Genomic DNA, 16,169 nt, shown 5'->3' with positions numbered 1-16,169 from the left:
TTTCATGGATCGAGACTTACAGAAATATACTGGATCAGTAAAATGAATGGTTTTGCTGTTAAATGACATGGAATTATAAGCTGAGATAATAGTTTTATGTGAAGAGCAAGCATACAGTAATTCAAAAGGGAATCAGTGTGCTGTATAGTTGCCACTCGCTTTATTAGTTTTCAAAGTCACGGCTGTGCTCTCCAAATATATTGTCTCTTTCTTCAGATTTTTGGATTACATATATGTGCTTCTTTTATATCCATACACTACCAAACAGTTCTGGAAGAACATTTAGTAATTTGACACTGAAGCATCCTGGTACTGTAAGATGGAAGAGTAGAGTTATGCTGTATCAGGTATTATATAGACAGAGAGCTACGTGTTCTTCTGGCTATAACCCAAACAGCATTGAAAGACCCCGTGTTTGGGCGCAAAGCCGGAGCATTGTTAAAAACATACTGGGATACTGTGTACATTCCTATTTAATTAATACTGCCAAAAAGCTGCTTCTCTTGGTAACTATTAAAGCAGTCAGTGATACAGGGACATTTCTAGAAAAAGTATCATTCTGATGAAGGGTTTTTCAAGCGCCATTGAAGAAGCAAAAGAATTAGATTAGTTAATAAGCAACTATTTCCTCAAGGGTGCATGGCCATACAATAACCAATCAAATAACGCCCACTTTATTATTCCAGCTGTGCACATCTTCATTACTAGTGAGGAGTCTCAACTCATTGATGTCATTAATGGTACCGGTAGTTGATAGGCCTAAAGTACAAACAACTAACTGGTAACAAAACAAAGTGGCCTAATGAACCAATAGGGTTGATGGTCTAAAAATATTCACCTTTCCTGAAGAAAAGGAGTAGCACACATTGCCTTGATGCTGGTGCACATAAAAAAAAAATCAATCCACACATGGATTGAAATAAATAAAGGGAATATTGATGATAACGAAATACACCGAGTACGAAGCTGAAATCATTTAAGATCTGAACTTTATTATTCTCTCACTTTTTTTTTTTTTTTTTTTTTACACTATCTACCAACTTGTTTATTTTCAGAAATCATCAATATTATGCCATCAGCACGCTGTAGCGGTTGGCCAAACTCCTACTTCAGATAGGAATATATAAATTGAAGTTAGCTATGGGCTTCTTTTTGGGGGCCTTAAAAGTAACAGAAAGACAATTTAAATTAAGAATTATGTAATACATAAACCATGTTCTTTATTCGTTCCAGATTTATCATCGTTTTAAAAATATTCACATGTATACTCTGCCAATGAGTGTAGTTGCGATGCAATAATCTAATTTTTCACCTTAACGCTCCTTCTGCGTCATCAGTTACACACACATTGCATAAAAAAGATTCATAGCATTATCTCTATGTAACGAATTTTTTGCACATTTCAATTCTGCAGCATGTGATATCAACCACACAGAAAGCAAGAAAAATTGAGTTTTAATCTTTGGATATAATGATTTCGTTCCATAAATTTTGTAACATGCCCCATCACGGAACACTATACTTTATGCGCCATTATATGCACTATAAACCACCTTTGTGATTCTGTTCTGTCAGCTACCTAAACTCATTATTATTTTGTTTCAAATATAATTTCAACCTTCATTAGTTCACATAGTTCGTGGATTCTAAGGGAGTACATTCATTCATAATTGACCACCCTTTTTCCAGCAGAGTGCAGTTCCCGCTTTAACTTTAGGTCTTTGTTAAATATTTCATGAATAGACGCGTTACTATTTGTAGAAATGTGCATTACTAAAAGTGTTCGTTGAAAAGTTTGTACGTTACGTTCTACAAATCTAGAATGAAGAACAATATTCCAGATTTAAAGATTACGGAATTGTTTGTTTCTGAATTTCGCGCAAAGCCACACGAGGGCTATCTATGTTAGTCGTCCCTAATTTAGCAGTGTATGACTAGAGGAAAGGCAGCTAGTTATCACCACCTCTTTTACCAATGAATTGTGGGATAGGCCATAACTTATAAAGTACACATTAATACTGCCGACAAGCTTCTTCAAACTAACTAACACGGAGGAGTATGTTTGGTGTGACGGAGATTCGAGCCCGTGACCCTCAGATTACAAGTCGAGCACCCTAACCACGTGGCTGATTATGGAAATAAAATATTTGAAATTAAACACAAAGCTCAGCAATGTGCTCTGTTCACCATGGGTATTGAAACCTGGTTTCTATAGTTTTAAGTCTTGAAATAAACGTTTTTACAATGCATTAGTTATTTCTACATACATAAATACTTGCGCGCACGCACATTAAGTCACAAATGTTAATTTCTTTTTACGTATGTGTTTTCTTATACCAAAACCACATTGGGCTATCTGCTGAGTCCACAGAGGGGAATCAAACCCCTGATTTTAGAGTTGTAAATCCATAGACTCACTGATGTACCAGCAGGGGGTCTATTTTTTTTATATTCGTGACAAAAATTGAATCAGAACTTTCAGATTATTAAAAGACATTATGCAAAGTTGCTCAATTTAGAAAATAAATATAAAACAATTAAATACGCTTTAGAAAATTTCAAATAAAATTTCATAACTACGAATGGTTGCATTCAACCCCAAAATGCAGTAATTGTGGGACATGTTTTTTGAAGAATTAGATGAAATTTTGTATATTTAAATTTTTAAGGATTTGAAGAGAACAAAGCAAGAATGAAAAAACTGGAAATACAATTATAAAATTCAAAGCATTAGATTTAAGTTGTGAAAGCAAACATGCATACTTGCTTCTATACAAAAGAATTTTTGAGATAGTGTTATCAAAATGTGGATAATTAGCCTGAGAGTTTGTACACTGTCAGTCTGAATATGTTTACCTTAGAAAGCAACATTAAAAACATGTGCCCTCAAAGATTTTCTTTTTCTCAAAATGATTATCTTATTTCAAAGACAAAAGTTTGGTTAAATAGCAGCAGTCATTTCATATGGTGCAACAACCTTTCACAAAAACTTCTCAGATACAATGATTCTTTAATACTTTCATAATCAAAGAACAAGTCAAAATACAAGGTCACTTCATATATAAATTGGTCTTTTTTTGTCCATGATGTTAGTATTTAGTTAACAATAAGCCACCTAAACAATATATTTGAAAAAAAACAGACATTATTTTGTTTATCCATAGAAGTTCACAAAATCCAGATTTAAATGGATAAAACTGGAATGATTCTTTACTGTATACAGCTATTTCTATTCTTAGCACCACAAAATACTACAAAGGAATGTAACTTGTTTTACATCTTTATCCTTTGTCTAAAAACTTCATTTATGCATAACTATAATAGAAAACAATTACCTCTAATAAGCGCAAAGAAAAAAGTTTCTTTCAATACTTTTAATGAATAATCTTTTAAGCCTTTCTTTCCAACAGATATATGTATTGAAATTCAGTTGTAATATCTTGTGCAATGGTTTAACAAGTAAAGATAAACAGCCCAGAAGCCTAATTTCTATATAAAAAGAATTCAGTAAATCTCCAGTAATAAACCTAACACTATAAATAGTCCTAATTAATCCTTGGTCACTGTATGTCACATGTATTTGATGTTTAAAGTATGAGAGGCCATATTTTATGGAGTATAGTTTTATTTACTACACAGCATTAAAATTGTGGCCACTAATCTAGATTACACACACTGAAAGGTTAAAATATTAAGTGACATTCTGTGATTAAAAAAACACGTTCTATAGAACATTTAATATAATTAAGCTGAAATAAGAAAACTAAAATGCTACAAAAAATCTATATAATTCATTATCATCAACTTCTAAGTCGTGAAAAAATAAGTTATATAATCCCAATTTTTCTTTCCCTTCAATTAAAGCGAGAAAAGTAACACAGATTTCTAAAAATACTTAGTTTTTACAAACTAACACTCTTAAAAACAATTTAATTTCTTTCTTAAGTCATCAATTACTTAACACAAAATTGACCTCAGCTTTGTTTCAGACCAGAACTGAAAGAACACAAATGAAAAGTTATTATTCATGGGATAAAATATGAACAAATTTAAAATGTACACCTGGCCAATTTACAAAATATTTTTTAAAGAAAAAATAATTGATTTCTACAATTAATAAAAAAGAATATGAAAAAATGATCAATTACTTGTAAATTAACATGGAATGTATAAACACTCTCAAAAGTTAATACATCTTGTAATCACTGCGTACAGGGCAAATACAGTTAATACACTAAACTATAAAATACTTAACAGAATATGTTAATATGATTACTAATCAATGGGACCTATATTCTATTTGGTTACCAGCAAAACAAATATCCTATAAAAGCTAAATGTCCTAATCAATATAGCATTTCTAAAGCTAGTCCTTTCGCTAAGCTAGAAGAGACTGTCCAGTCATTTCAGGAGGAATATCAAGTCCCATTAAATGAAGTACTGTTGGAGCCACATCACAAAGTGCAGCATTGTGCTCTATTTTCTTGAACTTCTGGTACCCTGTTATACAAAAAGGAACTCTATTGGTTGTGTGTGCAGTAACTGGAGCACCTTTCTCATCAATCATTTTCTCTGCATTCCCATGATCAGCTGTAACAAGCATCACGTATCCATGCTTTTCACAGGCATGCTGGATCTTTCCTATAGCTCGATCAGTAACTTCTACTGCTTTTAAAGCAGCTTCATAAACACCAGTATGGCCTACCATGTCAGGAGGAGCAAAATTACACATAATGAACAGATATTTACCACTTTCTATAGCTTTAACCATTTCTTGAGCTACCCCTTCACAGCTCATTTCAGGTTGCAGGTCATACGTCGCAACCTTGGGAGATGGAACCATTAGTCGATCTTCAAGTGCAAACGGTTTTTCCTGACCTCCATTGAAGAAAAACGTAACATGGGCATACTTCTCTGTTTCTGCACAGTGAAACTGAGGTAGTTGCTTACATGAGATCCACTCTGATAATACATTTTTTGGTACTTCTGGAGGATAGAGATTGGAAAATGGAAATTCCTTCTTGTATTTGGTCATTGTAAAAATATTTAGATTCTGAGCTATTTTGTTAGTTTCAAAATGTCTCTCTAGACCAAACGCTTCAACAATTTGTCTCATGCGATCAGAACGAAAATCAATAAAAATCAAGGTATCATTATCTTGGATTAATCCAGATTGATCCAGAATAATAGGTTTAAGAAATTCATCAGTTTGTTTATCTCCTTGCGATTCGTATCGTTTCTTAATTACTTCAATGACTTCTTCTGGTGATATTTTCTCTCCAATACCCTGCACCAAACCTTCATAAGCAATCTTGTTACGCTCATAACGCTTATCCCGATCCATTGCGTAGTAGCGACCCATTATGGTGGCCAGAGAACCATACTCAAGTTCTTTGATTTTATCCAAAACCTGCTGAACATAAGTTACACCACTCGTTGGGCTTGTGTCTCTGCCATCGGAAAAAAACTGAATATACGTGTTTGGAACTCGATGTAATTTGGTAGCTTCAAGTAGGGCAAACAAATGGTTAATATGAGAGTGAACTCCCCCATCACTTACTAAACCCAGCAAATGAAGTCGACCATTGCTGGACTTTGCATAATTACATGCTTCCAAAACGTACTTATTGTTACAAATCTTCTTATTTTCTACATCCATATTGATTCTTACAATGTCCTGATACATAACTCTACCTGCTCCAATGTTCATATGCCCTACTTCGCTGTTACCCATCAAGCCAGCAGGTAAGCCTACTGCTAGCCCAGATGCATCTAAAGTGCAGGATTGGTCAGCAGCAGCCATAAGTTTATCCATTACCGGTGTTCTTGCATTGAGAATTGCGTTCCCTATTTTCTGATCGGAAATTCCCCAGCCGTCAATAACGATTAGGCACACGCTCATTTTGTCCTATTATTATTATTAAACAATAACAAAATGTTAATACTTAACGAAAACTTTGAACAAGTTTTTCGAAAGTTAGAAAATTAGTGAAGCTTTGTTAAATTATAAGTAAATTACTTTCTAAATTTAAGACTAACGTCCTTTGTTCACCTTCACACCACATAAATCAACTATACACCGGTTTGCCTTGTGATTGGTTGTCTTGAAGAACGCAGCGCCACCTGAACAGGATATAGGCAGAGTATTTCCACAAAAGAAAAGTCAAGGGTAAATATTTTTGTTTTTAACTTTTTTTTTTTTTTTTTTACAGTTGAAGCAAACAGTTAAAAATTTATGAAATTTTGAGAAAAGAAACGTAATTGTTTTTAACTTTTGTCTACAGTTGAAGCAAACAATTAAAATTGATAAAAAATTGAAAAATATCAAGACTTTTATATCAAATAGAGTTATTAATATTTTAATTTTGATTTAGATCCTTTCTTTGTTTCAAGTACACTGTACAGAATTACAAATTACAAATAAAATTAAAAATAATTAGGTTATATTCACCTAATAATTTACATGCACAGGTTTATAGTAATTGATGTTTAAAAAGATATTTAATATTTTCCATGTGTGAACTCATTCAAACCATAATTTTCTAGGAAAACTTATTACGTCATATTCTATTGCACCATATATGACGTAGGTTTGAACTATTATTATAAATGAATGATTCATATTTAAGGTGTGAAATTCTTTTGCATATAATAGAAAGAGGACTTTTGTAGTTAAAGTGTGTTTGATAACTACAAGAATTTTCAAGACGGTCATTTATAAAGTGGCCACGTTACCGTTAAAGCTTAGAAATTATACGCATGACAAATATTTTTGTTTACGTCACTGGTTTGTGTCTCTTATTGTACATTTGTGTCATGTAAGTGAGTTATTTAGCTAAAATTAAACTATAGTGAGAAATCTTTGGACCAAAACCAAAGTTGGTTAGCCATTTAAATTGTCTATTGTTTCTTTTATAACAGGAAATGACCCGTTTTTTTTTTCCTTTCTAGTTATTCTACTATCCGAAAATAACAAAAGAACAGAAACAGGTAAAGCAAATTTAATAAAATGCTTCGACATTTATATACTATTTGGGGATAGAGTATTGACTAATTTTTTTTTGGTGAAAAATAGATATGATTAAAATTGTTTGAGAAACATATCTACAGAGAGCGCTTGAATATCCTCCCCAATTAATCATCAATGCAATAAAATATTTTTCACTGAAACGAGCTGTAAAGCTAGCAACAGCAGTGCAATTAAATAACTTATACTAGTGCAAATTTTATCGTTTTTTGCAACTTCCGTAATAGTAATGAAGGTTGACCAGTTACAGATTTGTTGTTGTTAAGCTCAAAGGTACGCAATGAGTTATTTCTGCCCATCGGAGTATCTCAACTCAATCTTTCAGCATTACAAGTTCCTAGACTTGCTGCTGAGCTGCTGAAGGCTGGTTGGAAATAAATACTGTTTTCTCGAATATCGTAAGCATCGCCGTCTCTTCGGCTGAAATTCATAATATAAGTATATTATTGATGAACTATAACTTCTTCGGGAATTTTTCGTGTTCATTGAGATAGCTTTCACTTTGTTATTTCAAAACTATCTTGTCTTTATGCAGTATTGTAAATGAGAATTGTTTGTTTGTTTTTGAATTTCGTGCAAAGCTACACGAGGGCTATCTGCGCTTGCCGTCCGTAATTTAGCAGTGTAAACTAGAAGAAAGGAATCTAGTCATCACCACCTATTGTCAACTCTTGAGCAACCAACGTACAGTGGAATTGTCTGTAATTTAACAACACCCCACGGCTGAAAAGGCAAACGTTTTTAGTGAGAGGGGGATTTCAACCCGCAACCTTCAAATTAAGAGTCAATTACTCTAACCATCTGGCCATGTTGGCCTGTGAGTGAAAATTGCTATAAATGCTTCTCACTTGTTGCAATCCTGTTGTAATTAGTGTAGATTTAGCTAATAAGATCTAAAACTTACATCATGTACATGACACTTTTTATAATTAAATGTAACTAAAATCATATAAAAAATATTTAGGTATCGACGAAATCTAGTGTTAAAATTAGAATATGATATCATATTTGAAGAAAATTTGTCGAATACTTTTTAAAAACATTTAGTTTCACATATTTTTCTGTTATCCGATAAAAGATATAACAAATTAACAATATTTTCAAGGGAGCCACTTTTATTTTATCCACCCCATGTAATATATGGGATGTGATTTATCAAACGTACACAAGGAGATGAACTACATAAACAAGAAAACATATTGGCTGGCTGTGACGGCAGATGATGAAAAAGTTATTCATTTATACTTGATCGACTATTACAATAATACATATTTAACACACACATGTGTATATTGTTTTATACGGAATAAAGAGTCAATTATATAAACTACTTACACTACACATCTACTAAATATAACTTAAATATCACTCTTAACAAGTGCTTGTTCTGTTACGTGGTAAAATGTTAAAAAGTGAAAGGACAATAACAGAAAGATCGTACACATGTTTATAGGGTGTGTCAATTATTTTTTTTTTATTTTAGAGATAAATTATTCCTTTAAGGGATGATAAATGAACGTGTATTTCCAGGGATGAAAAAAAAGTATAGCCAGGGAAATCACCCATTCATCCAACAATTCTCTGGAAAGTCAATGGAAACAAATGTGACTTTAAATTATGTGACTTTAGTGATGAGATATTTTGAAATTGAAATGCTTAGTAGCTTATAAATGATTTCGAAGGTTATCATATTTTCTTATGTTATTAAGCATAAAACTACACAATCAGTTACTTGTATTCTGCCCACTATTGGTATGGAAACCCAATTTTCGACATATGAAATCCAATACGTCCTGCTGAGATACTGGGGAACATTTTGGTATTCATAGTAATTATTAATTTATGGTAAAAACTAAAAAAAATTTTTTATTACTTTTTATTATGAAGCATAGACTTTTATTTTTATTTTTTAAAAATGTGGATCAAATGAAGCCTAATATAAAGTTTGCTTTTAAATTAATAACGTAGACTCATTGTCTATAATATTTTCCTTTACCATTCCACTTTTCTTAATAAACAAGTAAACTAGTGATTCGATATTACAGTTTTAGTTAATAAATATCTTTGTAACACGATTTTCAAATTTCGATGAAGATGGAGTCAATGCATTCTGAAACGTTAGAAACTTATAAATTAAATGTTTCGTGTTTAATAAACCGTCTTTATCTTCATATAACCTACTAATCCAAAAAAGTATTTGTATTTTTATAGCAATCACCCTTTGCGTACTAAATCAGATATTTCACTTTGTCTTGCTCAAAGGATTTTTTTTCTGTTGTTTCCAACAGGAAAGATCAACAATAAAAAGCAATATAATTAAGTGTCATTAGGAATTTCATTATCCAGAAAATGCAAACTAGAAAGGTTTTGAATTAGCTAAGATTTAAAATAAAAGGAAACTAACAATGACCGTGAAGATAATATAAAATAAAAGCAAATTACCCATTTCATAATGAGACATTACATTGGAATTAATATTAATAATATCGAAATAGATATGGAAAGAACTTCGGATACAACCCCAAAACCTACGTTTGAAATTAAGCAAATCACATTATCACGAAGACAAACAAAAACTTATATAGTGTTTTAAATAAGAGAGTAAATAAATATTTATAGGAAAGGATATATTAAATACTATTAGTACTTTACAGCCCCTATTGGGTAGGAAATATTTTTAATAAACTCTAGATTTAGGTGTAATTTATATAATGTTATTTATTTATTACCTTGTATTTATTACAAGCACAAATATGTTGGAGAAATAAGAAACTTAATCATAAGGATAAATTTATATAAATCTCATGTCAAAAATATAAATAATTGCCAATTACTTCTTATCAAAGTTTAATAAGTGCATTATGGAAATAAATCATACTTCAAAATAACATTTTTTAAAGTATTTCAATTTTGATAGGAAAGAATACTATTTAATGAATATACTAATACATTTAAAAATAGATTACATATTGCGTAATTTAACATGTAGAAAGTGCTTAAAACGTATTTTAGAAACTGTGTGTGTGTTTTCTTATAGCAAAGCCACATCGGGTTATCTGCTGAGTCCACCGAGGAGAATCGAACCCCTGTTTAGAAACTGAAGAGTATCTTTGAAGAAACTTAACCCGTTATGAATGTAAGAGAATAGTATGTAAATTTATGATAACATGAGGTTGTAGTCTCATTTCCTACTCTCTGAATAAATACCCTCCCGGAGGCTTCACTCAGAGAGGGTTAATTAGGTATGGAAGGGTATATTAGTATTATTTGTCATTTAATATTGTTATCGATATTAAAAATATTGTTTGAATATTGTATTTGTTATATTTTTATTTGGAATTGAGTTTTTTTCTCTCTCTAATACTTTTTCCCAATTCCTTTATTATCGATTGGTTAATATTTGCCATAAATAAATAAATTATTAATATTGGTGTGAATACCTGGTCAGGCATTTGTTTATTAGCTGTGTTGAGTTCATTTAGAAGAATGTTATTATTAAGAATAAATTGTGTTTTTCTTGTTGAACCGTGGTCGTAGAGGAGTGTTCATTTTAGACCGTTACATGTTTTATCATTTGTTTGCTTGTTTTTTTATTAATGCAATGCTTCAATATATATAGGTTTTATTTCTAACCAAATTTTAAATTAAATGAGATCCAACTGTATCATTTATTTTTCACCTATCATTGCCTGGTAATTGCTGTTTCATTCCGTACTATTTAAAGGAACATCAAATTTCTATAAGAAAGCTGTCTTCAAGGAGTAATAGCATTATTTACCCTAGAATTATGATTTGTTAAAATTGCTACTAGTTATTAATAATATTTATAAAAGTCGGATATTTCGTTTTGAAACTACGCCACCTTGGTGAAATTGGTTGATATCATTATTTATATAATAATAAAAAAATAAAATAAAAGGACAAGATATTTAACCTTTTTGTTATAATATTTACAGACATTCCCAGAACTTCTAACTCAGTCATTATATAGATATTGTTATGAAAAGAAATGCTTTACAGTGTTGTAAAGTTCTGATGGCTTATTACGGAGATACTTAAAATACCATTTTGATGAACAATCCATTCCTACATAGATAGTACTACAGCCTTCCATAATGACGAGAAACCCACTTGAAGTAAAAATGTATTCTGAAGACGGCTGGTATGGGTATCAAAAGTTTAATTGAAATAAAGCTTGTCTAAATTTATTTATTTGTTTTAAACATTTTAATTTTTTTCACTTATGAATTTCTTCCCTGAGGAAAACGCATTTGGTTTCTAGCATTCCCGTTAATCTTGTAAGGGAATTTGGTTTCCAAAGAAGAAATAAGAGTTATAAAATTATGAGAACTGAACGAAATTTCTAGTTCAGTTTGTTTTGTTTTTGTTTGTTTTTTGAACTTCGCGCAAAGCTACTCGAGGGCTATCTGCGCTTCTAGTTCAGTGTCACTATCATGAAAGTATTATGTTAAGAAGTCTGAAAATTGATAAGAATAAATTTTAATAATTAAAAAACAGTTAAACGGAGAAATTAGCAACCACACAAAAAATATCATAACTTCTGGAGCGACTCTTTGTCCACATATACATATTGATATTTCGTTTATTAATACACAGCTAAAACAAATAATAGATAATAGGACTGAAAGATGTTTTCAAAGATGATAAAATTATTTTGTCAAGAGAACAACCGGAAAATCAGTATACTCGAATAAAACATTTTCAGTTGTGAAAAAGAAAAAAAGAAGAAGCGTGTTTTATGTAATTTAGGCTACAAAATTTACATAAACAATAAATTATAATAATGATATTTTGTTTTTCATTCATAACTCACTGTATTGTAATTCTAAGAATGTGATATATATTTTAGTATGTGTAATTGTGATGAATTCTATGTTGCTTAAACAAATAAAAAAATACGGATACATTTACGTAAGTTTCGTGCTAAATATCCCGAAGAAAGCCCACCGTATGACAACAAACATTTTAATAAATGTACTTTGAGAAAATTAAAAAAAATTAGTAACCCAATTTTCACGTTTTTTGTTTTACATAAAATATTATTTTTCGATAAATAGTTTGTAATTTCATTTACGCCACTTTAAGTAGATAGGGGTAGAGGGGCAGAAGTAGCAATGGTTGTGTAAAGTTAGTTTGTTAGAATTGGGTTGGTTGGTTGTTTTGGTGTTTTATGGCACAAAGCAGCTTGGCTATCTGCGCCAAAGTAGAATTGGGAAATAATAAAAAAATATTGAAAAAGTACAAAAATGTTAATAAAGTAGGTAAAAAGTATTAAACCTAATATTATGGAATAAATCACATTTCTACAATAATAAGAGAAAATATAGTTTGAATAGGAGCTTAAGTGAAAAGGAAGATAAAGAAAGAAAATATATTGGTTAAGTATTAATTCATTTTATTTATTTTTGAGCATATTTTGATATACTTATCTGTTTATACATTTGTTAAACATATGTAATCAATTTAGAGTACTTATATTCAGTTGAAATGTGGTATTTGAATGTTTTTATTATAGAGTGAGTTTGAAATTACAAAAGCGATCGAAGAAATTAATAACAGAAAATAAAACAGTTCAGTCTAATATTTTCGTGTTTTGATATACGTACCCACAGGTGAAAAATGATCTGATATATATGTTTTTAAATGATTATTTATTATCAATCTATAAAAATCAACATATCCTTAAAGGTAATAAGACACGACGTAGTAACATTGTATGCAACACGATACGACTATGCCTACTTAGAGATATGTAGGTTAGTAATAAACGTTATTAACAGATGGCAGGCAAAGCGTTAAAATTGATGGATTATTCATATATATATATATATATATGAGTTGATTCGCTGTTATAGTCATAAATATTAACACTAATTTATTCAGACATGTTTAATTTAAGGAAATATATGATGTGTATAATTAAATTTTGTTTCTTGTAATAGAAAAGCTGCGCTCTATGCTATCTGTACCACAGGTATAGAACCCCAAGAATAGAGTGATAAACATAAATAAAGCTTTAAGCTAATACACCTGGGAAACAATCACCTACTGTTAAAATGTTAAATATAATCTATACTAGCACATAAACTTGCTAAAAATCACGGAAAACCATTGTTGCATGATTAACGAAAATTGTAGAATTTAACTAAAACGAATTTGAATATACTTTAAAAATGCACCTACATTTCATTTATTTCCTTAGTCTCAAACGAATTTTTTAAATTACCACATTTTAAATAATAATTACGCAGAAAAACAAAACGTTGCCGTAAACAAAAAGTAGTGCGCAATGTGAAAGGAGCTTAAATAGCCATTTTGCTCTATTTTTTGTCAGGAAATAGAAAATATAATGTGGATATTTCGATACAAATTTTCAACTTTTTCCACTGTATAAAGGATAAAGGATTGTTTAATTTTTAGTCCATATTGGTGTATAGAGGACATATTAATACTAGAAATAAGCGACATGATAACATAAAAATGTTGTTGCTATTTAATTAGACACCTAATGTTTTGTTTTACAGTTTATTCAGGAACTATTTGGAGGTCTACCGCTGATACAGAGGTAAGTCTACGGACTCACAACACTAAAATCAAGGGTTAGATTACCCTCGGTGGACTCAGCAGATAGCCCAATGTGACTTTGCTATACGAAAAAACACACACACATACAAAAAACTATCTGGAGATATTTGATTCTAATAAACGTTTATTTTCTTTATGTTTTAAGGCGAACTAGTGTTAAAATAACAAAAGAATATTTATTAATCAACATTTATTGAGCACTTAAAACTTTTTAAGCACCGACAAAAAATTAACTCTTTCAATTGTAGAATAGATAAAATATGTTTGATAGTAATAAACGTTTATTCTTTATGTTTTAAGGCCTAGTAGGTGATATATATGTGTTAAAATGCCAAAAGCATATTTATTGTCTACTTAACATTTTTTAACCCTACTGAGACGAGTTTACCTGTCTCAGCATGGCCTGGTGGTTAAGGCTCTCGATTCGTAATTTGAGGGTTGCGGGTTCGAATCCCCGTTACACCAAACATGTTCGTCCTTTCAGCCGTGGTGGCGTTATAATGTAACGGTCAATCCCACTATTTGTTGGTAAAAGAGTAACCCAAGAGTTGGCAGTGGGTGGTGATGACTAGCTGCCTTCCCTCTAGTCTTACTCTGCTATATTCCAGAAGGCTAGCGCAGATAGCCCTCGTGTAGCTTTGCGCGAAATTTAAAAACAAAACATACGTCATCCTAATATTAGTGCAGTATCATAGCGGTCAGTTATAAGTCATTCTGAAGTTTATAAATTGATGTGCCAAGAGACAGTTTTCAGAATATTGTTGGTTTGTTACAGTTAATATCTGATATTATAAATCTCGGAAGCTATAACTGTGATAAAAGCTTGTCAATAGGGAAACTATAAATAATTGACCAGGAACTTTTACACATTTCAAACATTATATTTAAAATCAGAGAATTATCTTCGGACGTTAATATTTTTACGAGGACATTAGATAAGTAAACGTCATGAGGCCAACGAAGAATAGTATGTTTGTTTTTGAATTTCGCGCAAAGCTACACGAGAGGTATGTGCGCTAGCCGTCCCTAATTTATCAGTGTAAGACTAAAGGGAAGGCAGCTAGTCAACATCACCCACTGCCAACTCTTGGGTTACTCTTTCACCAACGAATAGTGAGATTGACTGTTACATTATAATACCACACCGGCTGAAAGGACGAGCATGTGTTTTGTGACGGGGATCCGAACCCGCGACCCTCGGATTACGAGTCCGGCGCCTTAACCACCTGGCGATGCAAGGCCTACCGAGAATAGAGCTAGCTAGTTTATCAACTCAGAATTAATTCGCTCATCTTGAGCATTCGAGAAAATATTCAGTTCCAGGTCAGATAGAAGACTTGATACTGTTTGTAAGTTTGTAAAACTTTTTTATATGAACTAATATTCGTAATAACCATATTATAAATAGTATTATTGTTTGTATATTAAAATATATTTGGGTTAAGAAAGAAAATTTGTGCAAACACCATAAATTTAACACACATCGATATTAAATTAACTTCTAAGTTCAAATTAAATTTCAGGCTCTTTGAAATCGTTACACATAACATAGTAAATCGGAAACTCGTCCGTCCGAGATAAATTGTAATATATAACAGTGATACACTAGAACACAACCAAGACTGATCACTTTATAAAGAATACGAGAACATAAGTGCACCTGCGCCATATCATTGTAACTTTTATAATGTTAGCTAGGTGTGGCTGAAAGATTAATGAAATAAAAATAATAAATATATATATATAAGTGTATAAACTTATGAGATTTAAGTTATTTAGAATAAACATTTGAGCTTTCTTGTTATAATCTGTAGTGGTTCTGGGGCAAAAAACAATATATATTTCCTACTTAATATGATAATTACGAGGTTATTCAAATCGATGAAATCCGTACCGAGACAAGTTATTTAATAATAAAAAAAGTTTGATAATTATCTGAGAGTTAAAAAGATTTTACGTGTAAAATATGAAAAATTTCTGATTTATAAAAGTTTTATTTTATCTCATAATCAAAATTACTTTATACGTTGGATGGTCAACATCCGAAAAAAATGCACGAGAAAAACATTAATTTAAAAATCCTGAAACTTTTAAAAGTGAACACACAACTTATATCCGGTAAACATTAATTAAATCATCATCAAAACCGAAACAAGCAAGATAAGAACAGAAAAGGAAACCTACACATTTTTCCGATTTCCCTGTTGACCCATTTGATTTTCCTTTTCGGCTTTTATTAATGTGGTTTCACTTCAAGTTCTTCTTTTGTTTGGGTTTTGATTCCTGACAAAGTGGCGAATCCCACTTTTGACACTACTGTTGTGATCGCTTTGGCACCACTTTGTTACGATCGTGCTACACTTGCACTTCGCTTTTTCTTCTTATATGCATTAGCTTTGTTTAGGTTGTAATTATACATACTGATATATATTATTGGAAGCCTAACAAATTGATATATATTATTGTAATCAGTGACAAATAGGCTTAAAATTACGTTTTGTTTCTTACGGCAGTATATTACTTCCTATCTTTTACT

General features: G+C 31.1%; 1 pseudogene across 1 annotated transcript; it reads right to left on the bottom strand.

The window, feature by feature from the left end:
- Positions 1-2,990: 2,990 nt before the first annotated feature.
- LOC143222694 (2,3-bisphosphoglycerate-independent phosphoglycerate mutase pseudogene) lies at positions 2,991-6,106 on the bottom strand (annotated as a pseudogene). Its single transcript, XR_013012420.1, has one exon. The product of XR_013012420.1 is annotated as a 2,3-bisphosphoglycerate-independent phosphoglycerate mutase pseudogene (transcript).
- Positions 6,107-16,169: the final 10,063 nt, after the last annotated feature.

The sequence above is a fragment of the Tachypleus tridentatus genome, chromosome 1 (genome assembly GCF_004210375.1).
Source record: "Tachypleus tridentatus isolate NWPU-2018 chromosome 1, ASM421037v1, whole genome shotgun sequence".
Taxonomy (NCBI): domain Eukaryota; kingdom Metazoa; phylum Arthropoda; class Merostomata; order Xiphosura; family Limulidae; genus Tachypleus; species Tachypleus tridentatus.
This window is presented reverse-complemented; position numbering and strand designations above follow the sequence as displayed.